Source organism: Ictidomys tridecemlineatus, chromosome 4 (genome assembly GCF_052094955.1).
Source record: "Ictidomys tridecemlineatus isolate mIctTri1 chromosome 4, mIctTri1.hap1, whole genome shotgun sequence".
In the NCBI taxonomy this organism is placed as follows: Eukaryota; Metazoa; Chordata; class Mammalia; order Rodentia; family Sciuridae; genus Ictidomys; species Ictidomys tridecemlineatus.
Genome location: NC_135480.1, coordinates 160,822,854 through 160,839,046, shown reverse-complemented (window position 1 = coordinate 160,839,046; position 16,193 = coordinate 160,822,854). Strand labels below are relative to the sequence as shown.

Below are 16,193 nucleotides of genomic sequence, written 5' to 3'. Positions count from 1 at the left end.
TAAAATAAAGGTATTGTGTCCATCTACAACTAAAAAAAAATTAAAAAAAAAAAAAGGGCTGGGGATGTGGCTCAAGTGGTAGCATGCTCGCCTGGCATGCACGGGGCGCTAGGTTCGATCCTCAGCACCACATAAAAATAAAATAAAGATGTTGTGTCCACCGAAAACTAAAAATAAATATTAAAAAATTCTCTCTCTCTCTTAAAAAAAAAAAAAAGATAAACATACCAAAATTGTAGAATTCAGTTAAAGAAGTGCTTGGAGAAAAAAATGTATAGCACTGAACACTTTCATCTGAAATAAAGCAAGGTCTCAAATCAACAGTCTAAACTTCATCTTAGCATGGATGACGCATTTAATACTAGTAAATCAAAAGGCAGGAGGACCACAAGTTCAAGGCTGACCTGAGCAATCTGGCTGGTACCCAGTACTGAACCCAAGGCAATTAACCACTGCATACATCCCCAGCCCTTTTTATTTTTTATTTAAAGACAATATCCTACTAAGCTGTGGAAGGCCTTGCTAAATTGCTCAGGCTGGATTTGAACTTGCAATGCTCCTGCCTTAGCCTCCCATGCCACTGTGATTACAGGAGTGCACCACCATGCCCTATTGCAAGACTCTGTCTCAAAATCAAATTTTAAAAAAGAAAAAAAGGGCTGAGGATGTAGCTCAATGGTAGTACTTACCTAGCATTCATATGGTCCTGGGTTCAATCTCTAGAACTGAAGGGAAAAAAAAAATCTTTGGAGCTAAAGCTGTGGCTCCGTGGTAGAGTGCTTTCCTAGCCATGTGTGAGGCATTGGGTTCAGTTCTCGGCACCCATATAAATAAACGAATAAAATAAAGGTCCATACATCTAAAAAACTTTTTTTTTTAAAATCTAGATTTCAACCTTAAGATAGAGGAGCTGGGGTTGGGGCTCAGTGGTAGAGCACATGCCTAGCATGCGTGAGGCACTGGATTTGATCTTCAGCACCTCATTAAAAAAATAAATAAAAGTATTGTGTCCATCTACAACTAAAAAAAAAATTTTTAAAGATTAACCTTTTAAAAAAAAGAAAAAGATGGGCTGGGATTGTGGCTCAGCAGTAGAGCGCTCGCCTAGCATGGGCAGGACCCAGATTCGATCCTAAGCACCACATAAAAATAAAGGCATTATGTTATGTCCATCTACACCTAAAAAATAAATATTAAAAAAAAAGAAAAAGAAATTTGAGAAAGAATTACAAAAACAAATCCAAAGAAAACAGAAAGAAGGAAATCATAAAGGCAAGAAAAAGAAATAAAGCTATTCCGAGTCCAGCATGATTGCACATGCCTATAATCCCACTGACTCAGGAGGCTGAGGCAGGAGGATCACAAGTTCAAGACCAGCCTGAGCAACTTAGCAAGACTCTCTCTCAAAATAAAAATTAAAAATGGCTGGAGATGTGGCTCAGTAGTAAATCACCCCAGGTTCAATCTCTGGTAACATCCACCACCAAAAAAAAAAAAAAGAAAGAAAGAAAATAAGAAAGAAAGAAATAGAAATCAACTGGAAGTAAAAATTATGTTTACTAATGTAACGGAATGCAAAGTCAATATACAAAACAATCATTTGTGCTTCTATACACCAAAAACTGGAAAAAAATTTAAATACAGGATCATTAGCAACATATAGCATCCAAAAACATGAAATATGGACTGGGGGTGTGGCTCAGTAGTAAAGCACTTGACTAGGATGTGTGAGGCACTGGGTTTGATTCTCAGCACCACATATAAATAATGAAAATAAAAGTTCATTGACAACTAAAAAAATATTTAAAAATAAAATGTGAAATACTTAGGGATAAACTGAGCAAAATATATAAAAAACTGTAAAATAAAAATTACAAAACACAGCTGAGGAAATTAAAGAGACCCAAATAAAGATCAATGTGACAGAAAGAGCAAAAATACATTTAAAATTGTAAAAAGGAAACAGACTGCATATAGCTACAAAATTACTAAATAGACCAAATGTGAAAAAGGAAGGAAAAAAATTCTACAGATAGCAAGATAATCTGATAGGCAATAACCCATCTCCATAACTAGATACCATGATCAGGAAAGAGCTCTCAGCAAGGGTAGCGTGCAAATGGAATCATGTTAAGGCACTGAGGTAAAGAAGTTGAAAATAGGCTGGTGTAACTGGTACATAGTGGATAAAGAGAAAATAAGGCTAAAGAGTTAAGGCTTCGGGCTGGGGATGTGGCTCAAGCGATAGCGAGTTCGCCTGGCATGCGTGCGGCCCGGGTTCGATCCTCAGCACCACATACCAACAAAGATGTTGTGTCCGCCGAGAACTAAAAAATAAATATTAAAAAAAAATTCTCTCTCTCTATCTCTCTCTCTCTCCCCCTCTCTCACTCTCTCTTAAAAAAAAAAAAAAAAAAAAAATTTAAAAAAAAAAAGAGTTAAGGCTCCTGGGCCAGAAGAAAAAGTTTGTTTTCAGGATGTATCCTTTCCCCTCCCTCATGCTATTAGTACTATTACCAATTGCCTTCAATACCTTCTAACAAATGAACCTGCAGCCTCATAAAAGCTGCTCTCCCAGTCCATCCTTCAAAACGGAATTAAATTATGTCATTTGCAGGAAATGGATGAAACTTTAGAGCATCATGTTAAGCAAACTAAGACAGACTTATAAAGTAAAGGAATGTATGTTTTCTCTCATATGTGGAAACTGGAGAGGAAAAAGAAAAAAATAATGGGAGTAGGGAATCTCATAAAAATAGAAGGGTGGCCTGCATGGTGATGCACATCTACAATCCCAGCAACTCAAGAGGATCACAAATTCGAGGCCAGACTCAACAGCCTAGGGAGATCTTGTCTCAAAATAAAAATTTAAAAAGGGTTGGGGGTGTAGATCAGCAAAACAGAGCTGCTGGGTACTGACAAAGAAAGAAAAAAGGAAAAGGAAATAGAAAGGAGACCAGTAGAGTGAAGATGGGACCAGGGCAAGGGAGCAAGAGAAGGGGAGATACTGGGGAGCAACAATGACCAAATTATATTGTTATATTGTATGCATTTATGAATACATAACAATGAATCACACCATTATGTATAATTATAATAGACCAATTTAAAAAATTTTAGCACAAACAAAACATGAAGTAACAGATATGTAACAGTTGAAAATCCTTAACTGGCTCTTCATCCTCCCTCCCTCCCTTCCCTTCCTCATGTCCCTTCCTCCCTTCCCTTCTTCTCTTCCTTCCCTTCCTTTCTTCTTTTCTGTTTTTGGTACCAGGGATTGAACTCATGGACGTTTAACACACTGAGTCACTGTTTGAGACAGTCCCTCTGAGTTTCTGAGGCTGGCCTTAAACTTGTGATCCTCCTGCCTCAGTCTCCCAAGCCACTGGGATTATAGGAATGCACCACCATGTCCAGCTTGGAGGTTTAAGACCCTCCATGACATAGTCCCCATTTATCCCTCCAGCTTAATATCTATTGCCCTCCAAAACTACCTATGCTCATATACTAAATTACTGCATTTTAATTAAATCTGTCACATTCTTTCATTACTTTGTACCAATTAGGAGCATTCTTTGAATTTTAAATTAAATGACTCCTGGACTGTAGTTGTAGCTCAGTGTGGTTGTGACTTAGTGATAGAGTGCTTGCCTAGCATGTGTAAGGCACTGGGTTCAATCCTCAGCACAACATAAAATAAATAAATAAAATAAAGGTATTATGTCCATCTACTACAACAACAACAAAATTTAAATTAAATGATTCCTATTATGTAACCATCTCTGCTGAATCATACAAAGTTGGGTGATTCTCTCTGCTTCATCTTTTGCACTATTCTATATTAGTGTGTTATACTTATGGTACTTATTTATAGGACTATTTACCCTACTAGACTTCAAGATTCACTTTTTTGATATGTTAGTCATATTTTTATCCCAACAGAACAGATCTTTTTTCCATAATTAAAAAAGATATAACATTTATGCTTTCAGAAATAATGAAGAAATTAAGAAATAAATGAAGCAGGGCCCAGCAACTGGAGTGAGGGAGTAGCAATGAGTCAGGAAGATCACAAATTTTATTTCAGCAACTTAGTAAGACTCAGCTTCAAAAAGGATGTAGGGGGGGCTGGGGATGTGGCTCAAGCGGTAGCGCACTCACCTGGCGGGTTCGATCCTCAGCACCACATACCAACAAAGATGTTGTGTCCGCCGAGAACTAAAAAATAAATATTAAAAAATTCTCTCTCTCTCTCTCTCTCTTTCTCTCTCTCTCTCACTCACTCTCTCTTAAAAAAAAAAAAAAAAGGAGGTAGGGGGCAGGGGACTGAGGATAAAGCTCACAGGTAGAGTATCTTAGGGTTCAATCCCCTGTAACAGGAACTGGGAGACAAGTGGCAATAATTTTAAATTTTTGTTTTGAATTCCTCTAATCATATTATATTTTTTTCTAAGTAAAGTTTTCACCCTGACATGGTGGCACATGCCTATAATTTCAGCAACCTTAGAGAATGAGGCAAAAGGATCACAAATTCAAGACCAGTGTAGGCAACTTAGTGAGACCCTGTCTCAAAAAAAAATAAAAAGGAGTGGGGATGCAGCTCAGTGGTTGAGCGACGTTCTTTCCACAAATACTAACTGTAAATTTCAAATAATAAAATTAATTAATTTTGGAATGTCCTATAATCTGATGCTAAAGACCTATGGTTTTATACCAAGCAAACTATTTGAATTGTTCCCCCAAATTTTAACTCTTCAAGGAGTTTTCCATTACCACAAAGTACCCCATTAATACAAGTCTGTTAAATTGACAGTTGAAAAGAAGAGGTACAACTTGTGGTATCAGCTTACAGATGATAACATATAATTCATATATTGTGAAAGTTTATCTGCCCTATGTTTCAGCAAGCATATTAAACTGGAAATTCAAATTATAACAAACTGTTTTCCAAATCAGAAAATCAAATGAGACAACTTGTCACTGACTCAGCAACTTTCTTTTTCACTTTATAACCTGTAGTTAAGATGTAAGCACAAGACTGAAACCTGGTCTTCAAACTGAGGAGTAAAGCCAATGCAAAACCAGTATTTGTCTTGGCAGGAAACTACAATGAAAATATGAAATGTTTTGGTCTTAATTGGCCAATAAACAAAGAGCAAAGTTTCCTGGTTATTATTTATCATGCAAAATCCCTTGCATATAGCTACAAATTAGCTTTTTTGTTACAAAACTTGTTTCTTTAGAAAGAGCTCCTGGCCCAAATAACCTTCTAAGTCTAGCATCATGAATTGTTACAACCTACACACCACTGCAGTTCCTTGTAATTTAAAACGCTTTTAAGAACAGTTTCTACACACCAACTCTGTTGCCAATTTCTGCAACTAAAAGCTCAAGTTTATACTACAAATACTACATTTACTCTCAACAACAGAATGCATTCATTAACAAATTATACAGAAGTTGCTCCAACCCACAACTTCAACAATTCTAACATCATAGCTTTTCTATTAACCAAATTAATAAGCCTTAACAGTTGTACATTAGGTAAGGTACTACTGGACAAAGTCAACTGAGATTAGACCCCTAATCTCAACTATTTTGCAACTTGGTAAAACGGGATTCCAATGGGGGAAAAGTGTGAACTGAGTAGCAGAAAACTCCTTGACATTTCTAAAAAAAAAAAAAAAAAAAAGAAAGAAAGAAAGAAAGTAAGCCTATGAGACAGATCATGTTCATGAACACAAATCTAAGTTTATTTCTGAGTTCCTAGTCTCACACACACAAAAAGGCAATTTACAACTCTCTAACAGTAATACAAAGAACAGGGTAGAAAATAAGTTTTTGTTGGTTTGGTTTTTTTTTTTTGTTTTTAAGTTATAGTGAGCAAGAGAATACTATCCTTTCATGCACAGAGATGAAGTTTTCCCTTTTGCAGTTAATTCCACTCTTTTAGGATGTACCCAAAAACAAACAAAACAAAAAAAAAAACCAAACACAAAATACATAGCTTAATACACATAATCATCCCAAATCAAACATTTACTGAGAAGTTAGTAACTAAGCACGTCAGAACTACACGCCCGTCACCCTCTAAACTGGGAAACCTGAAGGGAAAATCTACTCCTACCATGAATTGTGGTTTCGGAAGAACCCCTTAACTTGGGCTTGTACACAATTAAAGCAGACTCAGGAGATCAATTTCTCAGGTTACAGTATCAGACAATTTCTGAGACAAGCACCCAAGCAGCCAAGGGTTCGCTACTGGAAATTACACTCTCATATTTACTCAAGTAACTACGGTTACTGCCCTAAATTTTCCCGTGTGGAAGAACCCCACACACCATTTAAAACTGGGTCATTCCTTATCTGCTCTGATGAAGCACAGTCTTTGGGAGGGAAAAGGCCGCGGAAGCAGAAAAAAAGACGAAAAAAGGACATGACAGCATCTTCAATACAGAAAAGGTACAGCACTTTACAGGAGTCAGCACTAGAGGCTCATTCGTTGGCTTTAATTGTGTTTAGTCACTCGGGAGTTGGATGGAACCGGCCTTCGTTACAAGTCATCCCCAACAAAGCCCTAAGGTTCAGCCACCGCACGGCGAGGAGGAAATGTCCTCAATTCACCTGCGACACCTGCCCGGGCACCCCCGCTCTTCCCCCGGAACCCCTGCGTACCCCAACCTCTCTGCAAACACCGCCACCCGCTGGCGCTCTCGATCCCCCGGGAGCCCCCGGCCCCAACCCCCCGGCTCCCCACCTAGGCGGCAGAGGTCCGGGCGGTCCCTCGGGCCCAGGCCCCTCGCGCCTGCACGCCAGTGAGTCTCCAGAGCCCGGGCGGCGCCGCGAGAAGGCCCTTCCAGCCGCAGCCTCTCCCCCAGCGCACCGCGAGCCTGTGAGGACTCCCTGTCCCCCGAAAACTAGAGAAACTAGGCCAGGAGTGCGGGTCTGGATCCCTCTCCGCCTCCTCGGCGCCCCCGGCGGGCGGGCCGCTCAAACCTCGGAGTTGCTACCTGCCCGGCGCCGTCCCGCCTAGAAGCGCAGCGCCGCGGAGGCGCAACCCGGAGTTTCTCCGCCAAAAGCCCCGCGCCGCAGACCCACCTGCCGCCGGCTCCCGCGTCAGCACCCCCTCGACAAGGCGCCTTCCTGGGGCATGAAAGTGCCGGCTTCTCGGCCTGGGCGCCTTCTGCAGCGAAGGGCAGGGCCGGGGACTCGTTCCAGCGGCCTCGGCCGCCTCGGCCGATCTGCGCCTGCGCCGCTTCGCGGGTTGGGTCTCAGGGGGCGCCGCCCGCACTAGGGGTAACGGCCTAGGGCACCGACCGGTGCCGGCACCGCGACTCTCGGGGCGGCGGGACAGTGTGAACGGAGGATGGCCTAAGAGCTGCCAGCGGCGTGGCCGTCCCGACAGCTGACCGCCATGTTTCTGTTCCCTTTTTCTTTTTTTTTCCTCCCCTCCTTCCGCCCCTTTCCACAGAACAGCACTTTTCCTCCCTCCTCCCTCTCCCTTTCCTACTGCGGGGGCGGGGGACGAGGGGTGGGGGAGGGGTGGAGAAGGGCGGGCCCGGGGCGGGGCGGGACCGTTCTTGAGCCACGCCCCCGAGGTGGGCCAAAGCGGCGGGGCCCCGGCGCTCCTCCGCCGCCTCCCCCCAACCTCACCGCGACCACCTTGGGGTCCGAGGCTGACTAGTGGGGTTACTCTCCGCCTCCACAATTCGGTCCAGGCGGGCACCGAGCTGCGCGGAAAGCGAGTGCTCGGGGCGCTGCTGGGCACGGTTCCTGCGGGGCTGAAACTCGTCGTCAGACCTCAGGCAGGTGGCGGCTGCTCTTCTTGGGGTTTTCGAAGACATGGAAAGTGGTGCTGAGTGGCTCAAGATCACTGAGGAGAGTGCCCAAAGGGACGTGGAGTTTCAGTTCCCCTCCGTGACTGAGGAGTCAGGAGGCCCGGGAGAGAGCCGCGCTAGGAGTGTTTGACCGCTGACGGTTTCGTACTTCTGCCGAGATTTTGGGATGGGAGCTCCAAATATGGAAATTGTTCATTGAAATAACGGGTACCCTCCTGCCTCCTTAAGTGGCGACTCCTTATTTACACATTCCCATTCAGAGTCATTTCGCTATAATGCAAACTTTGCAAAGTATTTTCGACAACGTTTTTAAAAAATTATTCAAGAAGAAGCAAATGGTTTGAAAAATTAGAAATTTTTGCCTCTAGGTCCCCCTCCCCCCAAAAAAATAAATCAATAAGCTGGCGAGTTACTTCACAGATTCATGGTAAGTCAAAAGTAGAACTATTAAGATTTGTACAACCGGGTGTGGTGGTGCACCCCTGTAATCCCAGCGGCTGGGGAGACTGAGACAGGAGGATGGAGAGTTCAAAATCAGTCTCAACAAAAGCGAGGTGCTAAGCAACTCAATGAGACCCTGTCTCTAAATAAAATACAAAATAGGACTGGGGATGTGGCTCAGTGGTCGAGTGCTCCTGAGTTCAAAACTAGGTACCAAAAAAAAAAAAAGATTTGTGCATATCTGGTGAGTATTCTTGTAGATAATGATCATTTTCCTGAGTATTTATTCAGTCTAATTTGTTATACATGACAGCAGCAGAAAGCATTTCAATTCATAGAACACATAAAGAGCATAATTTTTCATGTCCCTGGTTGTTCACAAAGTAGAGTCAACACCATTCATGTCTTCATACATGTAATGATTAGGGTAATGATGTCCATCTCATTCCACCATCTTTCTTACCCACATGCCCCCTCTCTTCCCCTCCCTCCCCTTTGCCCTATCTAAAGTTCCCCCATTCCTCCCATGCCCCCCCCCATTTTCCTGAGTATTACTGTCTCATTCCATTTGTATTTTTGCTGAAAAGGGTGAGGTTAGACCTAGGTCACAATTACCTTGCTGTTATTTTACTTATGGGATTCTATATTCAGCAATAGAAACTACCTTCCTAACCACATTAGCAGTCACAATAGATTCAAGAAGAAATACATAACAGACCACAGGGTTGCACTCCCCTGTAATCCCAGCTAAAGCAGAAAGATCTCAAATTCTAGGCCAGCCACAGCAATTTAGCAAGAGACCTTGTCACAAAAGGAAAAAAACAAAATTAAGAAAAACTGGGGATGTGGCTGAGTGGTAAAGGACCCCTGGGTTCCATCTCCTGTACCCGAAAGAGAGAGGTGGTGAGGAAAGGGGGGGGTGAGGATTAATGAATGAATGGCAATAAAAGTTTAATGATGTCAACTGAAACCATCCTTGCCATTGATAATCTAGATGGCAGAAGTTTAAAAAGGGGTATCACTATTTTGAGAATTAGCTTGTTGACTTCTTGTCCTTACTTCCCCAAGTGCAAATTTGTTTTAAAATATTTAAGTGGGGCTGGAGTAGTGCTCAGTAGTAGAGTACTTGTCTAGTATTCCTAAGGCTTTGGGTTCCATCCCAGCACCCCGAAGAAAAGGTAAAAATATTTAATACGGACAAAATTTCTTAGTTGTACATATTACAGTTAATTCTTAGAAATTGAGAACTTTTTCTTTTCTGTGTGTGTCTCTCTCTCCCCCTTCCCTCCTTCCCCATAACCCTTAAAAATGAAAAATGGAAGAAGCTAGTATCTCTATCATTTTATTAATTTTGCTTATTTTGCAGATTTGAGAAATTCTTTTTCTTACTATTTTAATTGTCCTGTAGTTTTACCATAGATTTTTTTCTTTTCTTTCCTTTTTTTTTTTTTTTTTTTTGTGTGTGTGTGTGAGAGAGAGAGAGAGAGAGAGAGAGAGAGAGAGATGGATGGATGCTGGCATACCCAGGGTCTTATGCATGCTAGGCAGGCACTTTACCACTGAGGTACACACCCCCAGCCCTTTTTATTTTTTATTTTGAAACAGGTCTCATTCACCTACCAAGACTGGCCCTAACTTGCTACCTCAGCCTCCCCAATAGCTTGGGTTACAGGCATGCACCACCACACCCAGCTGGTAACTGTGTGTATGGTGTGTGTGTGTGTGTGTGTGTGTGTGTGTGTGTGTGTGTGTGTGTTACTAGAGGTACTCTACCACCTGAAGTACATCCAGACTTTTTTTTTTTTAAATAGGGTCTTGCTAAATTGCAGAGACTGACCTCAAATTTGTGATCCTCCTGCCTCAGCCTCCCCAGTCTCTGAAATTACAGGCCCACATCATACTGGCTAATATGTGTCTCTAGTGCTCAGGATCACATAAGTCACACTGTATTCATATGTCATTTTCTTTTCCAGATGCTTAGTACCTAGCTTAGTAATCTATATATACTCTCAAAAAATATAAATCAATAGGTTCAGGATGTGTAGCTCAGTGGCAGAGAGAACTTAACCTAGCATGCACAAGACCCTGAGTTCAATCCCACCACCACAAAAAAGAATGAAAAGAAAAATTTGACGAATGACTGGTATAAGTCAGGGCATAAGTCAACCTGTTTCCCTCACTACTCATTTCATCTGTAAGGTGAGTAAGAATTATATTCATAAAGTAAGATCATTTGTTAATTTACAATAAGTTGTAAGTATTAAGTAGGACAGTCCAGTAATCAATACCCAGCATATGTGACAGGATGATTCATGTTTACGACAATCCCTGCCTTCTGGTATTTACATCTTTGTGTAGTTCTTTCTCATTGAGTGTGAGGTAAGCTATTGACTAGCTTTGAATACACAGAATACATGGAAGTGGTGATGTCTCTCTAGTGAGATGAAATTTTATAAAAAAGAATTCAAACTTCAAACATCATCCTCTGGGATTGATGGTTCACTCTTGGAGAAGCCAGCTATCATGTTGTCAGGCATTCCTTTGAATAAATTTAAGAGTGCACCCTCTCAAAGGCGAATCTTGAAATGACTGCAAGCCCAGCCAACATCTTGGTTGCAGCTTTCTGGCAGACCCTGAGCCAGAATTACCCCACTAATGCACTCCAAGATTCTTTGCTCAATGAAACCATGAGATAATAAATGTTTCTTCTTTCCAGCTGCAAAATTTGGGGGTAATTTGTTACATGTATTATATGAAAAATAGTAAATGCTCATGATTGGTAGCTCTTCTTTTAATGAGTGTATCTGAGTTCATTCAGTGTACGATTTAGCATCCTATAATGCTGATCCCAAGCTTAATGAGTTTGTTTACAATTCCAATACAAGAAAGCATCCAGGAATAGTGAAAAGACTGGCTTTATCTAATGTTACTTATAGACTATCTTTGATAATCTAGAAGAACTCATTCGAGTGTGTTTCACATAGCTGTTTGTAGTGGCATGTGCCTCTAATCCCAGTGACAGTGATGCAGGAGGATGAAAAATTTATAATGCCCCAACAATTATAAAAACTGTGGAAGCCAGGTGTGGTTACACATATCTGTAATCCCAGCCAATTGGGAGGTAGGAGGATCACAAGTTCAAGACCAGCCTCAGCAAAACTTAGTGAGACTCTGTATCAAAATTAAAAAAAATAAAAAGTGTTGGGGATGTAGCCCAGTGGTTAAGCAACCCTAAGCTCAATCTCTGATTAAAAAAGAAAAAAAAAAAAGAAGAAGAAAAACTGGTTTCAATCCCCAGTACCAAAAATAAATAAATAAATAAGAAAGAAAGAAAGAAAGTTTCACATTGTATTTAGAATTGCTTTAAAGTAATGCAGTTGGGATGAGGGGGAGAGGAAGTAGTGATTTAGATAAAAAATGATTGTATGTATGTTGAAATTCAATTACTGATACTTGAGAATTCCTATATTGTTCTTTATTTTCACATCTTCTAAAACTTTTCCATAATTTAAAATAAAGTTGTGAGCCAGGCACAATGGCACACTCCTGTAATCCCACCAGATTGGTAGGCTGAAGCAGGTGGATCTCAAGTTCAAAGCCAGCCTCAGCAATTTATCGAGGCCTAAGCAACTTAGCAAGACCTTCTCAAAATAAAAAGGGCTGGGGATGTGGCTCAGTGATTAAGTACCCCAGGTTCAATCTCTGGTACCTGACTCACCCCCAAAAAAGTTGTTCTAATTATTTCATGGATTCACAAGTTTGATGCTGAGGGGAATCTTTAGAGATCATCTCTTTAATTATTTAAGTATTTATTTATTGGTTTTGGTGATTGAACCCAGAGACACTTAACCACTGAGTCACATTTCCAGTCCTTATATTTTATTCAGAGATAAGGTCTCATTGAATTACTTAAGTCCTTGCTAAATTGCTGAGGCTGACTTTGAATTCGAAATCCTCCTGAGCTACTGGGATTACAAGAGAGCACCAACGTGCCTGGCTCTTCTTTAATTTTTTTTTTTTCTGGTACTTAGAATTGAACCCAGGGTCACTTTACCAATGAGCTAAATCCCCAGTCCTCTTTATTTTTTGAGACAGGGCCTTGCTATATTGCCCCAATTGGCCTTGAACTTGTATAGGCTGGCCTTTAATCTATGATCCTCCTGCCTCAGCTTCCCAAATCACTGGAATTACAGGTGGGTGCCACCATGCCTGTCAGAGATCATCTGTTCTAATTAACTCATTTGCTAGATGGGGAAATTAGAGACCAGCTGTTATGCTTTGGCTATGTGGTATCCCCGGAAAACTCATATGTGATGGGCACAGTGGTACTCAACTGTGATTTCATCAACTCAGGAGGCTGAGGCAGGAGGCTTGCAAGTTCCAGACCAGGTTTAGCAACTTAGTGAGGCCCTCAGCAAGTTACTGAGATCTTATCTCAAAATAAAAAGGGCTGAACAGATAAATCAGTGGTGAAGCGCCCCTAGGTTAAATCCCAATCCCCCCCCCCAAAAAAAGCTCATATGTGAGACAATACAAGAATGTTCAGAGGTAAAATTAGTTAATTGATTATGAGAACTATAACCAAATCAGTGGGTTAATCCACTTGAATGGATTAACTTGGTGGTAGCTGTAGGCAGGAAAGGTGTGATTGCAGGAAGTAGGTCACAGAGACTTACTTTGGGGTTTATATTTTGTCCCTAGCACCTCACTCTTTCTCTCTCTGCTTCCTGGCTATCATGAACTAAGCAGCTTTCCTCCACTGTGCCATTCTGCCATAATGTTCTGTCAGCCAACTCTGGACGGTACCTCTGAAACCATGAGCCAAAATAAACTTTTCTTCCTTCTAAGTTGTTCTTGTTCGGTCTTTTAACAAAAAACAACAAAACTTTTTTACTTAGTGTGCTAATCAGCTTTTTGTCACTGTGACAAGATGCCTGAGAAAATTAGATTAAAGGAGAATGGATTTATTTTGGCTCACAGTTTCATTCTGTGGTCATTTGGCTCCATTGTTAAGTGGCCTAAGATGAGGCAGAATATTCTGGCAGTGGGAGCCTGTGGCAAAGGTGACTGCTCACCTTGTGACAGCCATCACACAAAGAGAGATAGGAAGGGTCCCTGCATGTTGATGCCCCATTGACCTGCTTCATCCAATAGGCCCTGCCTCCTACTTCTGATAACCCATTAGGATATCTAGTCAGAGCCCTCACAACCCAATCACCTCTGAATGCTGCCACATTGGGAATCAAGGCTTCATTCAATACATGAGCCTTTGGGGGACACTTACAACCCAAACCATAATACCCAGAGTCTTCTGGTCTCATTTTTGTTGATTTCATGTTTGAGTATTGAAAACAAAGCACCAAATTCATAGCTTCATTTATTATTTTTATTTTTTTATGATGGATACTAGGGATTGAACTATGCTATACCTTCAGTCCTTTTAATTTTTTATTTTGAGACAGTCTCTAAGTTGCCCAGGTTGGCCTCAAACTTGTGATACTCCTGCCTCAGCCTCCCAAGTCGCTGGTATTACAGTTATGCACCACCTTGCCCAACTCATAGCTCTTTGTCAATCAGAATAACTTGCTCTAGATTTCCTGGTCTGCAATTTGGATGTGTTGTCCACTTGAAGATTGGCAGATTATTTGGTTCTAGTCTGCCACTCATCAATTTTGGAAGATATATTTGCAGAGTTTCACATTGACAGGTGCTCTTGGCCACTATTTAAGAACTTTAAACTTCACTGGCAACATTCATTGAAATATCTAAAATAGCAAAGAGAATTTAGAACAAAAAGTCTTAACTGTTATTTGGGGAAAATTTTTTTATTTGGATCTGTATTCTCCAGTTTATTTTTTCTTTAACACCTAAAATTTTCTCTAATGGCCTGAAAGCAATTGAAGTTGTCCATTGATCTTACCTTAAGCCAATAAGAGAATAGTTTCACAGGACAAAATAGGAACCAGAAGTAAGAACATAAGGTGAAAGGGAAAGAGGAAAATAGTTAATACTTATACTGTATTACTGTATGTATATGTTTGGGGTCTTTGGGGGTGAGGAGGGGGGACTGGGGATTAAACCCAGCAGTGGTTAACCACTGAGCCACATCCCAAGCCCTTTTTATGTTTTATTTTGAGACAGGGTCTCACTGAGTTGCTTAGGGCCTCACTAAATTGCTGAGGCTGGCTTTAAACTTGCAATCCTCCTGAGTCACTGGGATTATAGATGTGAGCCACTGCAACCAGCACTGCGTATGTATGTTAAAAGCTGAATATCCTGTCATCCTATTATATGTGTAGTTGAGTTTTCAGATTTGTAAGTTTTTATACATCCTTTCATTGAGTAAACATTTAATTAAATGGGGGCGGGAGAGTACTGTCAACCAGGTGCATGACAACATCTGTAATCCCAGCAGCTAGGGAAACTGAGACAAGAAGATCGGGAGTTCAAAGTCAGCCTTGGCAAAATCCTGGCGCTAAGCAATTCAGCAAAAATCTGTCTATAAATAAAATATTAAAAACAGGCTGGGGATATGGCTTCATGGTTAAATGCCCCTGGGTTCAATCCCTGGCACCAAAAAGCGGGGAGAATGGGCTGGGGAGATAGCCCAGTGATAGAGCACCCCCAGTTCAATCCCCAGTAACACACACATGCACACGCACACACACACACACACACACAGTTTTAAGTAAGGCAGTAGTGCACACCTGCAATCCCAGTGGCTTGGGAGGCTGACACAGGATGATTTCGGGTTCAAAACCAGCCTCAGCAATAGGGAGGCGCTAAGCAAGTCAGTGAGACATTGTCTCTAGATAAAATACAAAATAGAGCTGGGGATGTGGCTCAGTGGTCAAGTGCCCCTGAGTTCAATCCCTGGTACCAAAAAAAAAAAAAAAAAAAAAAAAATATATATATATATATATACACACACACACACAAAATAGAGTTTTAAGTAAGAATAACATCAAGAAGCACTAGCTCTAACTCTGCTTTGCTTTTATCAAAATGACCCAATGTGTCCCAGTCTCCACAGAGAGTGGTGGCACTCTTGTGTTCTCTTCCCATACCTTATCAGGCTGGCACTCTGCCTCAGCACTATGGAGGAAGGAGGGGGTGAAGCTAATCTGAGAGTCTCTTCAAGTTACTCAGCACATTCTTTATTCAATAGATTTCTTTTCTAGGCCTAAAGAAAAAACACAACTGGGCTAGGAGTGGGTAGGACTGGCTTCTCATTATGTTGGAGGAGAGCAAATGATCCTGAATGAGAACAGTCCTAACAAATCATAAAGAAGGATAGGGGTGCTTGACATAGTGCATGCCTAAAATCCCAGCAACACAGGAGGTTGAGGGAGGAGGATCACAAGTTAAAGGCAAGCAAGCCTCAGCAATAGCAAGGCCTTAAGCAAATTAGCAAGACTCTCAAAATAAAAAATATTCTTATTTTGATGATGTAGCTCAGTGGTAGAGCACACCTGGGTTCAATCCCCAGTACCAAAACAAACAAAAATAGTAGTATAACAAACTCTTCTGAATCCACTATCCACACCTACCATTTTTTGTTAAAGAATTGTTTCTTTCTTTTTTTAAGTTATTGATGGGCTTTTTTGTTTGTTTTATTTTGTTTTAATGTATATGTGGTGCGGAGAATTCAACCCACTGCCTCACACATGGGAGGCAAGTATTCTACCACTGAGCCACAAACCCAACCGCCATCACCCACCTTTAATGATTACTGTTTTTTTTTTTCCTGTACTGGGGATTCAACCCAGAACCTACACATGCTAGGCAATTGTTCTACCACTGAGCTATATCTCCTTTTTAAATTTTATTTTAAGACAGGGCCTCACTAAGCTGTTCAGGCTGGCCTTCCAAAGAGCTGACATTACAGGTGTGTCCCAGCTCACCTGCTTAATG

At 41.2% G+C, this 16,193-nt stretch overlaps 1 protein-coding gene across 5 annotated transcripts in view; it reads right to left on the bottom strand.

Annotated features, from left to right (window-relative positions):
- The window catches only part of Dennd4c (DENN domain containing 4C), a 101,694-nt gene extending 93,724 nt beyond the window's left edge, over positions 1–7,970 (bottom strand). For 2 of the 5 annotated variants that reach the window (XM_013363189.4, XM_040285842.2), the window contains exon 1: positions 7,099–7,231. The gene's annotated coding sequence lies outside the window, so the exon portion shown is untranslated. Of the gene's footprint in view, positions 1–4,161; positions 4,219–6,757; positions 6,904–7,098; positions 7,232–7,800 lie in introns of those variants that run through there. The other 3 variants (XM_040285841.2, XM_078047689.1, XM_078047688.1) reach the window with 3 other exon arrangements.
- Positions 7,971–16,193: the final 8,223 nt, after the last annotated feature.